General features: G+C 41.4%; 1 protein-coding gene across 2 annotated transcripts in view; it reads left to right on the plus strand.

Annotated features, from left to right (window-relative positions):
• Positions 1-19,409, plus strand: part of Pde1c (phosphodiesterase 1C) — a 446,197-nt gene that overhangs the window by 406,626 nt on the left and 20,162 nt on the right. The window lies entirely within an intron of this gene.

Raw genomic sequence — 19,409 nt, forward strand, 5'->3', positions numbered from 1 at the left:
ATGCAAAACATGTTACTGTGCTCTGAACTGATCTTAGACCTGATAACGTACTAGAATAATTCCAGGTCAGTATTCATGGAAAGAAACACGATTTCCAAGGTTGTGGCATATTTTCTGTGGGTTTTACTTTTCTTGAAATGTCTTCTTCTGAGCTTAGCATCAACATTCCACCAGCGTTAGCCCTCTGCCCTCGTCACTCTTCTGGCTCTGGCTCATGCACACAGCACAGTCTTGCACACCGAGTTACAGTGTAACACTGAGGGCACAGCAGTGGCCTCATGCTCATTAGTATTAGACAAGCCACGAGCCTTTCACGTTCCTGGGTGCAACATGATAGCTGGAGCCAGCTCTTGAACTGCATCTTCACATTACCCAACGAGCCTACATCCAAGCTGTGTCACTGTGGGCTGATCTTGGGGCAGAGTAACTGATGCGTACAGAATTCAGTATTTTATTTCTTATCTGTAGCTGCCTTTGCTAGTCTGTGAGCCCTAATAGCTTATGGCAGCAATTAAAAGATGCATTTCTAAACCATCAATGGACTTTCTTCCACTGGCCATTTTGTTCTTGGAGTTTTTAAAAGCTATGAAAAACATCTGACAGGAGTCTACACACTAATACCCTTAACCATTAAAGCCACGCTAAGCACCAAAGACAAAGACAACCTGGTGTTAGGGATGTATCTCATTTGCGGAAGCTCAGATGGATTTCCACCTCCAGCCATGGCTTTAGAAAGTGTAAAAATGAGAAGGAAAGGACACTGTTATCTTGGAATGACAAAGGGAGGGAGGAAAGGAGGGAGAGAGGGAGGGAGGGAGGGAGAGAGGGAAGGAGGGAGAGAGGGAGGGAAAGAGGGAGAGGGAGAGGGAGGGAGGGAGGGAGGGAGGGAGGGAGGGAGAGAGAGAGAGAGAGAGAGAGGGAGAGGAAGAGAGAATGCAGAGAGGAGAGGAAGACTATCTTGTGCTCTACACTATATGAGTTGGGAGCCAGAACTCTCTCTTATCTCATAGATCACTCTTCCTTAGATAGACAGATAGATGGGGTAGGTAGGTGGCTGGATGGATATAGGGATATATCTCGTTTTTGTTAATGTCTGAGTAGAGGTTTTGATAATGAGGAACATTTTATAATGTTCTCCCATTGAGTGTGAGTAAACCAATAGATAATAAGTAGAAAATCCTTTTTCATGATGAGACAGAGAAGATTTCAAGAGTGGAAGTCTGAATGTAGCATAATTTTCCAAATAAACAAGATTGGGGGAGTACCTTTTCTCCCAGTCAGACACTTTCTTCTAACTTTGAGATGCCCCCAACACTGCAAGACTTACAGTCCTGGTCTATCACAGTGCCTGGTACCCAACCAACACTCAGGAAGCCTGAGCAGAACTGTCACTTGGGATCACACGGTCCCTTTTAATGCAAAGTTCAAATTTCCTTCAGCACATATGCAACATCTTCACCATCCACATGGCTACATTCAGGAGACGTGCATTCTGGGTAAAGGCAGACATACCTTAATTACACCAATAGCTTATTACGAAAGAGGGGAAACATCAGGCTATTTGGGGGAAATTGTTAAAGCCAACGAGTGCACAAAAAAATAGATGCCAAATAGTTTCTGTGACCTTTAAATTTGAGAAAGAACAAAAAAAAATCAGATCAATGAAATGAAGTTCTTCAGAGAATGATGAGCCAAGAAGGATGATGGCACAGAGCTACCTGAAACACCCATGACTCTGCTTAGAACCCAGGCTGAAACTTGGACTTCCTTGGAGCCAATAGAAAACACTCTCCCTGCATCATGAGAAACCATTGCACAGCCTACTCTGCCAAGTATGGTGGGCACAGCGCCGAGCTGCAGCAAAGCCGAGTGCTACAGAGCATAATGTTTCAGTAATGATGTTCTATTGGTTCTTATTCTTGAACAAATGGGAAATTATACATGTAATTCATCAACAGCAATCTGTGATTAAAGGCTTCATTATCACTGAGCACATGAGCATAGTGAGAAGCCAGTCATGAAAGCACCGATGCCCCTGTGAAACCAGGAGACTCCTTATGCTCTGTCCACGCCGAGACACCGGTGGGCACAGAGGTGACACTGGAGTCCAGGTGTAGTCAGGGCCATCTGCAGATTGTGCTGGATTGTTGACAACTGTGAATCTAGGGAGGTAAGAAAATGGGAGGTTCTCCTTGGACATTGGTGTGCGAAGGCACTCCCCAGGAGGTAGTCAGCGGTGAGTAAGAACTGTTTCCCATAAGAGCTTGCTTTCACCATGAGCAACGGTGCAGTGCCGCAGAGAACCTGGGCTGAGAAGTTCACGGTCATCTTTAAGGATTAAGTCCAAATTATCTTCTTATATCATCCCTCCTTCCCATTTTCCATTAATATATCGGCACACATATTAGAGATGAATTGCCATTAGTCCTGGCTTATGTTCCAGTCAAAGCGGGTTAACTCTGGCAGTGGCAGGCTTCCTTGATACACTTATTCCCAAACTAAGTGGCCATTGCAGAGCCAGAAGCAGTGGGAATGGTGGGACCTTTCAGCTGCCCCAGGGCACACTTGCCCAATACTCCTGGGGATTCCTCTAGCTTCTGGGTGATTGTTGGCTCTAACAGTCCACAGTCAGTGTCACTATGAGGCGTCTTTTCTGGAGTGGTCAGCTCAGCTATTGCCTCTGAGACATGCATCCCTCCCAGGAGCTGATGGCTGTGCTTATATGCATACTCACAGGCAAGCTCACTGTGTCTGTGCTTGCACAAGCACTCACAGGCAAGCTCACTGTGTCTGTGCTTGCACAAGCACTCACAGGCAAGCTCACTATGGAGTCCTGTGACTGGAATGGCTTTTAAACAGGTGCTCATGAAGCACAACTCTGCTTAACTTTGCTCTTCTTGTGTGCTCTACACTAGGGATGCGGCTTTGTCTACTACTACCCTTCTCTTCAAATAGGTATAGATGTGATACGTGTGCTGGCCTAAAAGCAATCCCACGTTAATGCGTGTAGCTTTACAGTGAGCCGCTATAGCCATGCATATCATCCAGTGATGAATTCTAGAAACAGACTGTAGAGAATTACATTTCTTTTTGTTTTTCCTTGCTTGTATGCTATTTTATACAATTTTATATGCTGTAAGATTTTAAGATATTTTTGCTATTTTCCGTTGTGGACCTTGGCTAGGGTTTTCTCAGCTCTCGTGCTTCCTGTACTGCGACAGCCCTTGCAGCATTTTTTAACTGTCCTCTCCCCGTTTCACTTGTCCTTGTGTGGTTCCTTTCTTGTCTCGCATTTTCTGACATTTCCCACGTCTCTTTAGTTGATTCTGCCCAGATAAGCCATTCGACTTGCAATATCGTTTGAGCACACACAGAAACACCAAATAAGGGGGACATATTTTCCAGTGTAATGGGAATGAGAAAGTATTAAGTGTTAAAAACAAGGCAGAGGCAGGTGTGTGGGGAGGAAGGGGTGGGTTGGTGAAGAGAATCAAGGAAAAGAAACTCTAAGCGGGGGTGGGGAGAAGGGAGAATTATCCAAAGCAAAGTGAATCACTTCTAGGTTAATATAATGGCATTGTCTTCCTTGAGTGTAGGACTTTTTTTTTTCTGCCACAGGGTTTTTCTCCTCTGCATATTAGACTCTTACCCTGAGTCTGTAGACTGATTCTTTGTAGGGAGCAGTCCTCGTCCTGGCTGTTTGGGAATGAAAGATGGAGACCCTAAGCCTTAGACTTTGCTGCTGTTCGGATTCAGAGAGCCAGACTTGTGGGAAGTGTCTGGAACAGTATCAAGAACACTGAGCAGAACTCTGAAGAAGGCAGGTCATCAGTCTTGCAGATGTTTTTCCCAGATCATGCCTCATGCATAGCTGTTGGGAAAAATTAAGAAACGTATGGTCATGTAGTGCAGATACCTTCCCTAGAAGGGAGGTAAAGAATCGCCTGTCTTTGCTTTGTGGCACAATATCATGGGCTTCCAGGGTGTGAATGAGTCTCAGGCAGACATACTGCAGCTTTCAGCTTGCATTTGTGTATCACAGAGCAAGGGGATCCCCCTCCACTCTGAGGAAGAGCTTTCTGTTCCCTATGGTGCTGCTGTTTCATGCTCAAAAGTTGCTCACACACTGTAACGTCACACCTCCAAATGCAGACAAAGCACGGGATTCGTGTAAAACCAAGAGTGCCAAACTGCTGTTCAAAATAATTAAAAGCCTGTTTGTTGTTGCTCTTTACTGCACAAAAGAGCCTAATAATCCTTCATGTCCAATTCCCCCCTCACATCTAGTAATAAATAAATGATTGTATATTCCTCTAATTGTCAAATAAAAACATGAGTTAACCTCTTAATTGGAATTTGAAAACATGAAAAGGCTGTGTTTTTCTTGCCATTGTTGCTTGTTGTGGTTCACATTTTATGCCAAATCCGGGGCTGCCAGAGCCTACTCCACCCTCCATCACTTGTATTCTCCTGAATCCTGGGCAATGCCCAAGGAGCGACTGCCTTTACTGGACAGAGACGTATTCACGGAGCATGCCTGCTGTGTTCATGTAGTCTTTGTGAGCTGAAGGTTGTGTTAAATGGATTATCAGAAGCTCAGGTTGCTGTTCCTGAAGCTGACCCAGCTTCCAAGTTATTTTTCACTGAGGACAATGATATTATATCCCTGGATGTCAGCTTTCAAATTCTAAACTATTTTACTTTCTCCGTTCTTGGAAATGCTTTCCTGCCCTTCAGAATAGACTAGCATTAGCCTAGTCATTATCTTTGCCTTTGAGGACAGAAGCCATTTACTGTCATTAAGATCTGTACCCAGCTGCTAACTTCAAAACGGCCACTGAGGCACCCCCTTGTGGTGATGAAGTGTACCACACAATTGCTACTTAGTGTGGCTCTGCATATTATTCTTGCACAGTAATCGTTGTACTACCACCTGCCTTGTAAATTATAGCCTTGAGCAGTGTACTTCTGCCCAGTGGGATTTGGTTGCTTTATAATAAAATTGATGTTACTAGATCATTTATAAGAACCTAAAGTCTCTTGAACTACCCCATCCTACAATCAATCACTGTGTTTTTGTTGGTATTTTCCTGTGTTTCCTTAAGGTCTTTGTGCATGCTTACACAGTTAAAGCCATACAGTGTACTTAATCGTCATTATGGCTCATTCATATAATATTGGCATGTAAGCATTTCCTGCTCCTTAAATCTCCTCATTAATATAATTTCAGTGCAAGCACAATACAACATTAGTCTTGAAGTTCTAGTGCAGTTTATTAACCACCTTTCCCTTTGATCAATGAAGCTAGGTGTTTTTATTTTACCACCTTAATTTTAAATAACGAAAATGAGTGTTTGTGCATCAGGTTTTGTCACACTTTAGAATATCTCCAGTGAACAAATTGCTGGATGTTCAGTTATAGGTCAAAGGTTGTAAATATTGTGGGCATGTCTAATGCCATAGCACAGTCAAGTGTTAAAAAGCTTATATTTCAACAGCATAAAATGCTGATGTGTAAAGAGCTCTTGTTTTTGGTTCATTGTGATGAGCAGACTGTCAAGTCTCAGCAGAGCAAACAGAACTGATGCTGTACTGTGCTGCCCTGCAGGTTTGAGCTCTGGGACTATCTATCTAGAGGACAAACCTTTGGGAAATTCGCTTTGAGATCTTCCAGACTCTCAGTGATTCCTCAACTAGAAGGAGAGCCTTATGCCCTTTCTTTTAGGACATAAAATGGCACAAGTGATCATTTGTTCTGAGACATCAGCCCACTACCATAGGCCAAATGGGACACAAAGATGTCAGCACATATACTTAGCAAGAGTGACCAGAAAGTTATGGCTGTGATAAATGGCAGGCATTTGTAACATGCTAAAATAAATTGATTTAAAATGCCTACTATGTCGACATCCTTTCCCACCCTGACCTTCCTATCCTCACACTGTGCTCTGGGGTCTGGTTGTGTTTATAACAATGCTGCTATTATCAGACTGTTTATAATGATGGTGTTTGGACTCAGAGGGTTCTTAAATCATTCTTTTCACAGCAGGCCTGTGCATGGCCATGCTATACTATTTTGGGGAAAGGATATGAGTTGTTTGAGTTCAGTTACAAATCACATGGGTTTCTCACTAGCCTCAGGCTGTCCTGTCTTATGCATGTGTGTGTGTTCACCTTGTGGGTGGCAGCCTTGGCTGTCACTTCCATCTCTGTCCCCTTTTCAGTCTCCTGAATAATTGGACTCATTTCCTTTTGGCTGAACTAGCCAAGAACATTAATTTGAAATATCTGAAAGCTATTTGTTTGTCAAAAGATACCTGTCACATAAGCTGCCCCGGTGACATTTCTGCCCTGAGCTGACTGATTATATTGTTTGCTCTCTAAACATTCACTGTAGATCAAGGGCACTTTAATTCTTGGCCTTTAATTTCTCACTTCCCACAGATGACGCATTTCCATTGCATATGTGCATTGCATTAGTGCGCGCGCGCGCGCACACACACACACACACACGATTCCTTTAGAATAAAAACCAAACAGTAATGAACACTACTACACCTCAGTGTCTACAAAACACTCCTATATGATCATAAAAATCATGTCCTGAAACTGATATTTTTAAAGCATAATAGTTGGAGAAAATGAAATAAAGTTTGTGTCAGTATGCTTGCTTATTCTTTGGTATGTTTTAACCACTTATGAAATAGCTGAGAATTCTAAAGTTTTATAAATTGAATGCACTCTTTACAAATGCAGAGTAAAGGATGAGAAGATGGGTGGCCCAGGTGGAAAATGCTCACCCTGGAAACATAATGGCATGAGTTTGATTTCCAAAACCAACGTTAAAGAAAAGCTGGGTGGTATGGCCCATGCTTTTAACTCCATGACTTGAGAGGTGAAGATAGGTGGAACTCTGGGACTTGCTGGCCAGTCAACCTAGCCAACTGTCTGAGTCTTCTATTGGCATGAAGAGACACCACGACCAAGGAAACGCTTATAAAAGAAAGCATTTAATTTGGGTCTTATGATTCCTGAAGGTAGTCGAGCTCATGACCATCATGTCAGGAAGCAGACAGGTGTGCCACTGGAGCCATAACTGAAACTTCTATATCCTGAGAGATGCAGACACCTGCTTTGGAAACCTCAAGCCTCACCTCTAATGATACACTTCCTATAACAAGGCCATACCTACTCCAACAAAGACATAACTCTTAATCCTTTCCAAGCAGTTCAGCTAACCAAGGGACCAAACATTCGAATATGTGAAACTATGGGGAGCTATTATCATTCAAACCACCATACCTACTCAATGAATTCCAGACCACTGAGACACTCTGTTCTAAAGCTAAAGCAAACAGTGATTGAGGACTAACACCCAAGGCTGTTCTGGCCTCCATGTTTACTCATGTGCGTGCTTGCACACATGAACATATATGCATGAGAGTGCTAGAGGGGAAAAAAAGAAAAATCAGAAGAGAAGTCGAGGCATAAAGTAAAACTAATAGCATAATAGCCCATGACATTTCTTTATGTGTGATTGCATAGCCTCCCCAGTTCTCAGCAATAAGTTGTAAACTCTATTTGAATCTCTTGGAAACCTGAATATATATGGGCAGAAATCACTTAAAAATTTATATCATCTGTGAGGTCAAAGCCCATCAGTGGTTCAGGAGAAAGATGGCTCTCTTTGAGAGCTCAAAACGGTATATTTCCTCAGTATTCATTCTCAAAGTGCCAGGCCTACCGAAACTGCATTCCTGCTTAAAGGGCTGTCTTAATTAGGGTTTCTATTGCTATGAAGAGACACCATGACCATGGCAACTCATATAAATAAAAACATTTCACTGAGGTGGCTTGCTTGTAGTTTCGGAGGTTCAGTCCATTATTTTCAGGATGGAGAGCATGGCAGCACGCAGGCAGATGTGGGGCTGAAGCTGAGAGTCCTACATCTTGCCTCAGAGGCCACAGGACTGACTGATTGTCACACTGAGTGAAGCGTGAAAAGTCCTCCCCCATAGTGACACACTTCCTCAAACAAGACCATACCCACTCCAACAAAGCCACACCTTCTAATAGTGCTACTCCCTATGAGATTATGAGGCCCAGTTATATTAAAACTGCCACAAGGGCTCAAATTTCTAGATATAGCATTACAATTGTAAGTCTCACCAAGATTGAACAACACTGACATAGTGAATACGGAGTCCCTGTAAACCTTCAAATATATGAACCTGTGGGACTATTCCCATTTAAACTGTAATATTCCATCTATTCCTTGGCCCCCATAGGCTTGTAGCCATATCAGAAAACAAAATGCATTTAGTTCAACTTCAAAAGTCTCCAGTATTTCACAGTCTCCAGACAGTTTAAAAGTCTAAAGTCCAAAGTCTCAGATCCAAGCACTTAGATCTCCTGCTCCTTCCAGCTCTGCTGCTAGCAACACAGTTCTCTTTCTTGGACTGCTTTCCACTCCCTTTCTGAAGCTCTCAGCAGACAACCCCCAGCTCTGAAATTTTCAACATTTTGGGCTCTCCAATACAGTCAAGGCTTCGTTTTCACGCTTCAGGCAATGGCCTCTCTGAGCCTCCAAGCAAGGGACTCCCTGCCACAAGCTTGACCTCAGTCAGTTGCTGTCGTAAACTGCAGAGAAAGATCCCACAACTTCTGGTATTCTCGACTCTAATGTCAGAATCACACAGCTGAAAACTGAGAAGTTCTGCTTGCTTGGGGTGGAACTTGACCCCCTCCATGTAATTACTTTTGTATAAACTTTCTTTGTTGATAGGTTCCTCTGTTGGATAAGCTTTCCTTTAGTTCCCCAGTCTCCTTGTTACAAATTGGAAGCATAGTGGAGTTTTGCCCTGAGGCCACATCCCCCTTTATTCCATTTTGCATCAGACTTTCTTTAAACTTCTCAACTCTTTGAGGACAAGACTTATCTCCAATATTAAACTTCTTGGTGTTCTTTTACTCCTCAAATTGTGCATTTTATATTTCTTTTTGCCCTGTTTGCTCTTTTTCACTGTAGATATGTGTGGAAGTGATCACAAACTGCCATATGACACAGTGAATAATAAGCTGTTTGGAAATCCCCTGTGCTAAGGAACTTATCCAAAATTCTTCCAGTTAGCACCCAGAAGATCTTTAGGACAAGGGTGGAAAACAGCCTCATCCTTTGACAAAATATTGCAATAATGGTTTCTAGCCCAGTTACTAATATTGCTCTCCTCTATAGCCTCTTGAGCTGAGCCTCCACAATCCATACTGCTCTCAACAGTACTGTCTTCCAAGCTTCTAGTAGGAGGGTCCATTAAGTCATACTTATAGCATTTAACTGCTTTACAAATCCAAAGTCCCAAAGTGTTACACATTCAAAAAAAATGTAGTCAGTCCTCTTTGGGTTATGGCCCTCAACTTCCTCTTCCTGCTGTTCAGGGTCAGTTATTGTCACCATGGAAATGAGGGTTCCTGCTGAGTCATATATAGGGTTTGCTGCCCTGGGGCAAGGATTACACAGCATTTCCGGCCAGCCATGTCCATGGATATTTTTGCTGCTTGTCTAGAGCTGCCAGTGACCTTCGCAAGAGAAAGGTAGCCTCTGAGAAGCCGTGATAGACTGTCAGGCCCTTCAGAGGAATGGGACCTGGACAATGGAATTAACAAGTTTGCAGATCATGGTTTCTCCAGCTGCTGCCACTAGGCAGAGTCTAGTGAGATGCCCAGGACTGGGCAAAATGAGCCACAGCCTGGGGCTGTCCCACTTCAGCATATAATGGGTGAGAAAATACCCATCATATACTACCAAATAAAACCACTAATACTGTGAATGGATTACATCATTTGAATTGTTGGCTTAAAGGATCTCACAGACCCCTCCAAAAATAATGGTTTATTGTCAAAACTTTTGGCTACCCTCCACAACCTAAAGGTAAGATCCTATTGCTGAAGACACCACATACTTATGTCATAGAACATGGAGAAATTGGGCTGATAATCAACTAGAAGCTTCACCTTAATTGACTGTCTTTCATAGTGATGGAAGGTACCATACATGCTGCCGGAGGAGAAAAGTAATTATTAATCTCATCCAGATATGAACTGTGCAACAGTGACCTGCCTGTATTATGGGGATCTCACAAGAGATAATCACTCAGACACAGTTATAGCCAACTGAAAGTTTTTATTCCAACCAGTTGTGACTATACTTAGGCATTAAGAACCTAAGGGCATTCCCAAGCATTTAAAGCAGGGGGCTTTTAAAGACAAAACCTCATACTGGTGTCTAAATCTGCAGCTTCAGGGGGAGGTTTATGTAAGCAAGAAGAAAAATAAAAGCAAAGATAAGTGGTTGGCTGAAGGGGGAGGTTTATACAACAGACAGTTTAATAGACGCTAAGGGAAGTTAGAGCATTTTGACCATGGGTTTCTAGAATAGAGTTGGGAATTTCCCATGGGATTCTCCATCAAGATGATCAAGTTCTAGTTAAACCTGAAATGGCATTAGCAAGAGGAAAATATGAAGGGGTAGAGAAATGGCTCAGAGATTAAGAGCACTGGCTGCTCTTCCAGAGGTCCTCAGTTCAATTCCTAGCAACTACATGGTGGCTCCCAACCATCTATAATGAGATCTGGTGTTGGGGGAGAGAGGCTACTTGCTAGTTCCTGGACACTTAGCCCCAAAATAATCACACAGAAACTATATTATTTAAAACACTGCTTGGCTAATTACTTAAGTGTATTGCTAGCTAGCTCTTACATCTAGAATTAACCCATCTCTATTGTTTTATATTTTACCATGAGGCTCGTGGTCTACTGGCAAGGTTCTGGCATCTGTCTCCATCAGAGCTACATGGCTTTTCTCTGCATCTGCCTCCTTTTTCCCAGCATTCAATTTAGTTTTCTCTGCATAGCTCTGTTCCCCTATAGCTCTGCTATAGGCTCAAAGCTGTTCCTTTATTAACCAATGATAGAACACACAGAGGGGAATCCCATATCACCTTCCATTTTCTGTTTAAATGAAAAGGAAGGCTTATCTTCAACATATTAAAATTACATATAACAAATCAGGTATCAAGTAAGAATTATAGTTATAATATTTATATCTACTTTATCTTTTATTTTTTATTTTTTTTTGGTTTTTCGAGACAGGGTTTCTCTGCAGCTTTTTTAGAGCCTGTCCTGGAACTAGCTCTTGTAGACCAGGCTGGCCTCGAACTCACAGAGATCCACCTGCCTCTGCCTCCCGAGTGCTGGGATTAAAGGCGTGCGCCACCACCGCCCGGCCTCTACTTTATCTTTTATTTTAACTAAGGAAAACTATAACTATCAATTCTTCAACTCCATCAAAGACTCCAGGATATATAATATTACCTAAGCAAACTGAAAGTGCATTGTAAACAACTTCCAAAATTCTAGAATTGACAGAGACATCTCACTGCCTGGAAAGTCACCCAAAGTTTTTCTGTACTGTTGGAGCATCCATCTTCATCCTACAGGCCCATAGACTTTTCCATGAAGCAGGAAATTTCAAAGACATTTCTGCCTATATTGGCAGTTTGTCAGTAAGTTTCTTCTGTGTCTTCTGTGGCAGACTCTTTCATGAAGCAGAAACCCTGAAGGATCATCTTACCTTTAGACAAGTTCAGCAGTTATTTTTCTATAGGTTCTGCTTGTCCAGTTCATACAGAATACCATCAAGCAGTCCCAGCAAAAGCAGTTTCTTGCTCAAATGGTAACAGACTCCATAAGGAGCCTCTTCGATGCCCATTTTACTCTTGAAGTAATTGGTGCTCCCAGGAGCAGATGTGTCTCATTGTCATGAAAAGTATTAAGTTAATAATTTAAGCATTTTAAATGCCATATTCTGAATGTCTCTGAAAGATTTGAAGAATACCTATCTAACTGAACTATATCTATGTATATCTAGAAAACCCAACTAACATGACTACAAGCTTGACTATTTTAGATGGCTATTAACCTATATTTTTAGTTATACATTACATTTTAAATGATCTGTACAAACACAATACCTTAATCAAGAGCAGAAATATACATATAACAAAATTGACCAAAACTTGTATTAATAGAGCAATATCCATACAAATGCAAATCTCTATAGTATATCCCTCTTTAAATGTAAAGAAACATTTGTAAACAATATTTAAATATGAGCTTAGTTTTCTAGACTACTTCCTGCTGATTGGGGTCACTGTTAATCATGTCTTTCATGGTGTATCCTGTGTGCTAGGTTCATCTCAGTCAGCATCTGGGTCAAGTAACTTTTTGGGGGGTGTTCACAGCAACCTTTCAGAGGGTCATGGTCTATCAAGTCATATTAGTCTGGAAGAAATTCACAGGTTCTCATCCTCTGTGGAAACAAAAGAAGAACCTCTTTTCTAAGCAACATCCTTAGATTCATATTTTGAAATCAAGATACCTTTAAAATATATATGTGGTTTAGCTTAGCAGCTCATACAATAAAATGTCTCTCTGTACTTAGCTCCTTCACAGTCAAAAAATTCAAAGAAAACACAATAATGTACATAATCTAAATTATCTTTGCATATTCCATCTTTACATGGCTTTTCTTACTCTATTACTTTTTAATATTTATTCTATTATCTTTACTCCTTTAATCTATGACTGTCTGTACTCTGTCTCTTTAAAGACTTTATTTTATTTTTTTAATAAACCATTTATTTCCTTTTATGACTCTCATTTCTTCTCTCTTTCAAGCATTTATTGAACACTGTGATCGAAAGACTGTGTCTTTTATGTCTGAATCTGTCAATTGTGTATCTGTAATTCTTAACTGTCCAGGAGTACTTCTTAAAATGCTAAGCGCTTCTTAAACTTAAGCTGGATCATTACTAGGGTATTTATGACCCTAGCTGGTTGCTCTGCACAGTCCAACATGGTGGAAGTTTGTCCATTGCCTGAGACTGCCAGGTGGCAGCCATCCTCACCATTGCAACTGTGATAACCAGTTGACCCATGCTGCTACCAAGTAATTTGCAGCATGCTGTCCACAAACCCCATTTAAATGCTCAGCCTCCTGAAAGAGCCAGAGGTCATGCTGGCAGCATGGCCCAGAAAGCCAGCATTTTAAAAACTGTAGCTTTTTTCTGCTACTGTGGAATCAGGAAAACCTCTCTTAAAGGAGCCATGCCTCTGAGTACTTCTAGCAAACAGAGCCCAGCGAGGAAAATACCACTACCAAACCATGCTTAACTCTGTTCTTTTGTGTCTAGGATTCCTTTTTAAGTTTTCTCAGGCTTTGCATGGATTTTAGTTGGCCACATAGGTGTCAGTTTGTTGGAGGGAGAGAGGCTGCTTGTAGCCCCAAAATAATCACACAGAAACTATATTATTTAAAACACTGCTTGGCCAATGACTTAAGCATATTGCTAGCTAGCTCTTACATCTAGAATTAGCCCATCTCCATTATTTTATATTTTACCACAAGGCTTGTGGCCTACCAGCAAGGTTCAACCATCTGTCTCCATCCATCGGGGTTACATGGCTTCTCCCTGACTCTGCCTCCTTTCTCCCAACAATCTATTTAGTTTTCCCTGCCGAGCTCTATTCCCCTATAGCTCTGCTATAGGCCCCAAACAGTTCCTTTATTAACCAATGATATTCACAGCATACAAAGGGGAATACCACATCAATCTGGTGCCCCCTTATAGCATGCAGGTGTCCATGCAGGCAGAACACTGTATAGATAATTTAAAAAATCTAAAAAAAAAAGAGTAAAAGATGAAGGGACCAATGCACTGTCTTGCCCTGTCATGCCTGCAAGATTTGTCCACTGATGCAATAGTTGCATGAATGTTATCAGAGTAACCAGCCACTGTTCAAATTGTAAATAAGGCCCACTCCATGAAATGGGGGCAAATACCTGACATTTTAAATGAAGCTAAGGACCCAAAATTAGATAGACATGAACCCCGGTGGGGATGGGGGAAGACTAACTAGTGTTATTCTGTCAAATGAACACAGCAATAAAACAACTCTTAATAATATATTGCTATACCCATAGGTCACTGTATTAATATACCCTCATCAGAGAAAGATCTTACAGTAGATGGCAATTAATACAGGGATCCACAACTGGGCATTATAGAGTGAGAAACTTTGGAGCATTTGGTCCTAAATGAGATGCTTTTATCACACCTCCTTCCTCTCAAGGGATCAGTGTGGAAGAGGAGGTGGAAAGATTGTCAAAGCCAGAGATTATGGATGGCCTCAAGGAAACCATGTTTTCTAGAGCAAGACTGATGCACATTTGAACCCACAGAGACAGTGGCAGCATGCACAAGACTTGGACATAAAACCAGATGAAATCTCAGCACGGAAACGTAGAAGTGGACACAGAGGGCTACCCCTCACTAAGAAGCTATTTGTAATTGATAGCTACTGGAAAAGGAAAAATCAGTTTTCTTCAGCAGAGTGACAGGGGGTATATTAACCACTCTCTGAGGCCAAGCCTCATGTTCAGGAGTAGTTAACCATCACTAATTGGACTTCATTCTTTTTTTGTTGTTGTTGTTCCTTCGAGAGAGGGGGGAAGTAGTGGGGGAGAACATGATATTGGAAGTATGAGAATCTTGGGGAAGTTGGGGGAAGGAGAAGAACACAGTCCCCAGCACCATCCAAGATTTACCTCTGCACCTTACCAGGTTATTCTAGGGCAGGAAAACCTCACTGCTCATACATCTCCAGTTATGGGTTCCTGCTTTCTCTAATGCTGATCATTCAGTAGGGCATCTTGCTATCTTTACCTGGACTGTGATTATGGAATTTTGTCCATTAGCAAAACTTTTAGTACCTGGTTCTCTACATATGACTTTGCCAATAGTTTGAATATGGTGGTTTGAACAAGAATGGTCTCCATTGTTCCTTTTGTTTAAATACACACTCCTCAGTTCCCTAAACTGTCTAGGAAGGGTTATGAGATATAGACTTGTTGGAAGATGTGTCACTTTGGGATAAACTTTCAGAGTTTTTAATTAATTAGTTAGTTTTTTATCCCAACCACATTTTCTCCTCCCTCCTCTTCTTCCATTCCCTCCCCTTACCTCCTTTCCATCCCATCCAGTCCACCTCAACCCATTCTTCATCTGTTTCTGTTCAGAAAGGGGCAGGCCTTTCATGGGTATCAACAAAGCATGGCATATCAAGTTACAGTTAAGACTAAGCACCTCCCTCTGTGTTAAGGCTGAACAAAGTAATCCAGTATGGAGAATAGGTTCTGAAGAGCAAGCCAAAGCATTAGGGACAGCTCCTGCTTTCATTATTAGGAGTCCTGGAAGTATAACAATCTACAAAACTGTCACATACATGTAGAGGGTCTAGGTTAGTCACATTCAGGCCCCCTGTTTGCTGGTTCAGACTCTGTGAGTTTCTACAAGCCAGGATAGTTGTTTCTGTGGGTTTTCTTGTGATGACCTTGACCACTCTGGCTCCTACAATCTTTCCTTACTTTATTCAGCAAGATTCCCTGAGTTTGACTGGGTGTGTCTGCATCTGTTTCCATAAGTTACTGAATGATACCTTTCTGATGACAGTTGGGGTAGTCTCCAATCTGATCACAGGAGATGGCCAGTCCATGTTACCCATCCACTATTGCTAGAATACTTAGCTGGGGTCATCCTTGAAGGTGTAGAGATTTGGGGGTTTCCCTGACATCAGATTTCTACCTGATCCTGAAATTTCCCCCCTTTCCAGTTATCTATTTCAGTACTCTTCCCCCCTCCACTTACCTCCAACCCAATCCATAAAGTTTCCATTCCCACTTACCCCCAGTTTACCCAGCATATCTCTTCTATTTCCCCTTCCCTTGGGTCACCCTTGTTAACTAGCTTCTCTGGGTCTGTGGATTGTAGTATGGTTATAATTTACTATATATATATATATATATATATATTAGAGATTGTCCCTCTGTTGGATGTGGACTTGGTGAAGAGCTTTTTCTATTTTGTAGGCTGCCATTTTGTACTATTGAAAGTGCTCTTTGCCTGACAGAAGCTTTTCAGTTTCATGAGGTCCCATGCATCAATCGTTGATCTTAGTATCTGTGCTGCTAGTGTTCTATTCAGAAGTTGTCTCCTTTGCCAAAGTATTCAAGGCTATTCCCCACTTTCTCTACTATCAGATTCAATGTAACTGGAATCATATTGAATTCTTTTGTTTACTTGGTCTTAAGTTTTGTGCAGGGTGATAGATATGGATCTATTTGCATTCTTCTATTTTCTTTCTTTTTATTTTTTCTTTGTGTCTTTTAAATCATGTATCTGGATTCCATTCATTTCCCCATCTCTTCACATCCACCCTCTGCCCCTGCACTCTCCCTAAAATGAAACAAAATTTGAGAGAAAAAAGGGAAAAAGAGTGAAGTAAAAGTTTAAAATCTTGTCACAGAAGCTGTAGTGTGACACAGTAAGTCATGCAGTAAACTCCTTGTCCACATATCTTTAATTGTAAGAGTTTATTGCAAAGAGTCATTGGCTTGGTTTGAGGTCTCTGGTTTCTGCTACACTATTAATGCTGGGTCCTCATTAGGGCTCTTCTTGGATATCCTCTTGTTGCCCTGTGTTGTGGAGATCCTGCAGTTTCAAGTCTGCATGTCGAGTCCCTTCATGTGCTCCAGCAGATCATAGGTGGGGTGGATGTTGGGGCAGGCCAAGTCATATCCCTCAATCTATGTTCATGAGGGAAATTGGTGTGTAATTCTCTTTTTTGTTGCATCTTTGTGTAGTGTCGGTATCAGGGTAACTGTGGCCTCATAAAAGAATTTGGCAATATCCCTTCTGTTTCTGTTTTGTGGAATAATTTCAGGAGTATTGTTAGTAGCTCTTCTTTGAAAGTCTGGTTAGAATTCTGCATTGAAACCATCTGACTCTGGTTTTTGTTGTTGTTATTGGAAGACTTTTAATGACTGTGGGTTTTTTGTCCCAGGGGTTATAGGTCTATCTAAATTGTTTACCTAGTCTTGATTTAATTTTGGTATGTGGTAGCTATCAAGAATTTTTTTTATTTCTTTTAGATCTTCTAATTTTGTAGAGTGCAGGTTTTTTTTAAATATGACTTAATTACTGTCTGGTTTTCCTCAGTGTCTGTTGTTATGTCCCCCTTTTCATTTCTGATTTTGTTAATTTGGGTATTCTCTCTCTGCCTATTAGTCTGGATAAGGGTTTGTCCATCTTGTTGATTTTCTCAAAAAAAGCTTTTTATTTCATTGGTTTTTTTTTATCTTATTTATTTCATCCCTCAGTTTGATTTCCTGTGTCTACTCCTTCTGGGGTGTTTGTTTCTTTTTGTTCTAGAGCTCTCAGGTGCTCCATTAAGTCACTAGTATGAGATTTTCCCAAACTCTTTATGTAGTCACTCAGTGCTATGAACTTTCCTATTATTGCAGCTTTCATTGTTTCCCATAAGTCTGAATATGTTGTGCATTCATTTTCATTGCATTCTAGGAAGTCTTTTATTTCTGTCTTTATTTCTTCCTTGACCCAGGGATTGTTCAGTTTCCTTTAGTTTGTAGGCTTTCTGTAGTTTGTGTTGTTGCTGACCTCTAACTTTAATCTCCGATGTTCTGATAAGATACAGAGGGTTATTTCATTCGTTATATATGTTAAGACTCACTTTGTGCCAAAATACATGATCAGTTTTGGGAAGGTTCCAGGAGGTGCTGAGAAAGCATAGTCTTTTGTGTTTGTGTGAAATGAAGGTATCTTTCATGTCCATTTGGGTCATTACATCTGTTAGTTCTGTTCTTCCTTTGTTTAGTTTCTGTCTGAATGATCTGCCTTTTGGTAAAAGTGGAATGTTGAAGTCTCCCACTAGTAGTGAGTAGTTCGCTATGTGATTTAAGCTTACAAATGTTGATGTCCTTTTATTTGAAGGGTAGGTGTTCAGAATTGAGATATCATCTTAGTAAATTTGTCCTTTGACGAATATGAAATGTCGTTCACCATCTCTTTTTATTAATTTTGATTTGAAGTCTATTTTGTTAGATATTAGGATAACTACACCAGCTTGCTTTTTAGGTCTGTTTGATTGAAAAATATTTTTTCTAACCCTTTACCTTGAGGTAATGTCTGTCTTTGAAGTTGAGGTGTGTTTCTTGTATACAGCAGAAAGATGAATCCTGGTATTTTTTTTTTTTATCTATTCTGGTAGTCTATTTCTTTTTATTGGTGAATTGAGTCCATTAATATTGGGAGATATTAAAGACCAGTGATGGTTAATTCTTATTATTTTGTTGTTGGTAGGCTCTAGTTATTGGTCAGCCTTCAGGTCCAGTGGGGTGTTTCTACTGGACTTTTGAGGGCCTTGGGTCCCTTGATTCATTTTGGTCTTTGGTAAAGCTAAAGTCTTCTTGGGTCTCTAGATCTGGCCTTAACTCCAATAAAGCCTAAATCTTCTGGTGTACCTAGGACTAACCTTTCCTCAAGTAGAGCTGCTTAGGTTATTCTTTTGACTTGTCTGGACTGTAAGTGGGCATATGGCATCCGTTCTCCAAATGATGTGGACTGTGTCTAGGCCTATGAGCTGGCCACAGAGAAGATGATGATTTGGGAGAAGTTGGGCAGTAGTATGAGTCTTGGGGGAGCATAACCCAGGGGTGGCCACAGTCCAGCTGGCAGGTGGGTCACTCATCTGCTTGTCCATTGGTAAGAGCTGCACTAGAGCAGTGGGATTCCTCTGGAGTTTGGAGCAGTGCTCATCAGTGGTGCTGGTGCTGAGATGGGAGAGGCCAGGCCACAGGACAGGAGGGTCACCCACAGGTTGTGGCTGGTGTGGTCTGTACATCAGTGACAGAAGTCCTCTGGAATTAGGGGCAAGCACAGCGGCATCAGGGTCAGGGACTAACTGTTATGGTCTGGGCCTGGGGAAGGGCTGGGGGAGGGGCTAGATACAGGGAGGAATACAGTTCTACTGGCAGACAGGTCACTCGTGTGTTCTAGTTTTGTGTAGTCTGGGCCTGCTTGGTAGAAGTCTTTTGGGGCTGGGTGGAGGACCCAGTAAGGCAATATTGAGGTTTGTAAAGACCTATGCCTTCCCAGTATTCTCTCTGTCTCCTACTTGTGAATCAAGATGTGAACTCTAATCTCTCCCTATTTCCATGCTTTTGCTCCTCCATTATGGACTCTAATGCTCTGAAACTGTAAGCCAAATGAAATGCATTCTTCTGTAACTTGCCTCAGTCATGGTGTTCTGTTACAGAAATAGAAAAGTAGCTAAGATATTGGGCAATTGCAGGAACCTATCAAATGATAACATTAACTTATGTATACACTTGATTTTTTCTGGTCTTACAAGGTATCACATGCCTATAACACAATACACAGGAGACTAAGACAGAAAAAAATACTGAGGTCAAAACCAGCATGAGTTACACAGTG

The sequence above is a fragment of the Arvicola amphibius genome, chromosome 2 (assembly GCF_903992535.2).
Source record: "Arvicola amphibius chromosome 2, mArvAmp1.2, whole genome shotgun sequence".
NCBI classification, from domain to species: Eukaryota; Metazoa; Chordata; class Mammalia; order Rodentia; family Cricetidae; genus Arvicola; species Arvicola amphibius.